The following is a 223-nucleotide window of genomic DNA, read 5'->3' as shown; positions in this document are numbered from 1 at the left end:
TCTATTTATATTTCAAGTCAGGGTACACTAAAATACTCTTGTCCTTTTTTATGTACTAAATTCCTGCATTAGCTTCAAAGCTAGACTGATTGGTCAAAAACTCTATTAAGCCAATCAGCTGCTACAGTCTCAAAGCAAAACTTTAGTAAGCTAAAAGTATAATAAAGAAATAAACCAAACCAAACCAGTCTATTGTATCTTATATCTTAGCTAATTAACACAC

General features: G+C 30.9%; 1 protein-coding gene across 1 annotated transcript in view; it reads right to left on the bottom strand.

Annotated features, from left to right (window-relative positions):
* LOC119592143 overlaps positions 1-223 on the bottom strand; it is a gene marked incomplete in the record, with an annotated part of 95,275 nt that overhangs the window by 15,584 nt on the left and 79,468 nt on the right.

Source organism: Penaeus monodon, chromosome 29 (assembly GCF_015228065.2).
Source record: "Penaeus monodon isolate SGIC_2016 chromosome 29, NSTDA_Pmon_1, whole genome shotgun sequence".
Classification (NCBI taxonomy): Eukaryota; Metazoa; Arthropoda; class Malacostraca; order Decapoda; family Penaeidae; genus Penaeus; species Penaeus monodon.
The sequence above is the reverse complement of the archived record's forward strand: the minus strand, read 5'-3'. Positions and strand labels throughout refer to the sequence as shown.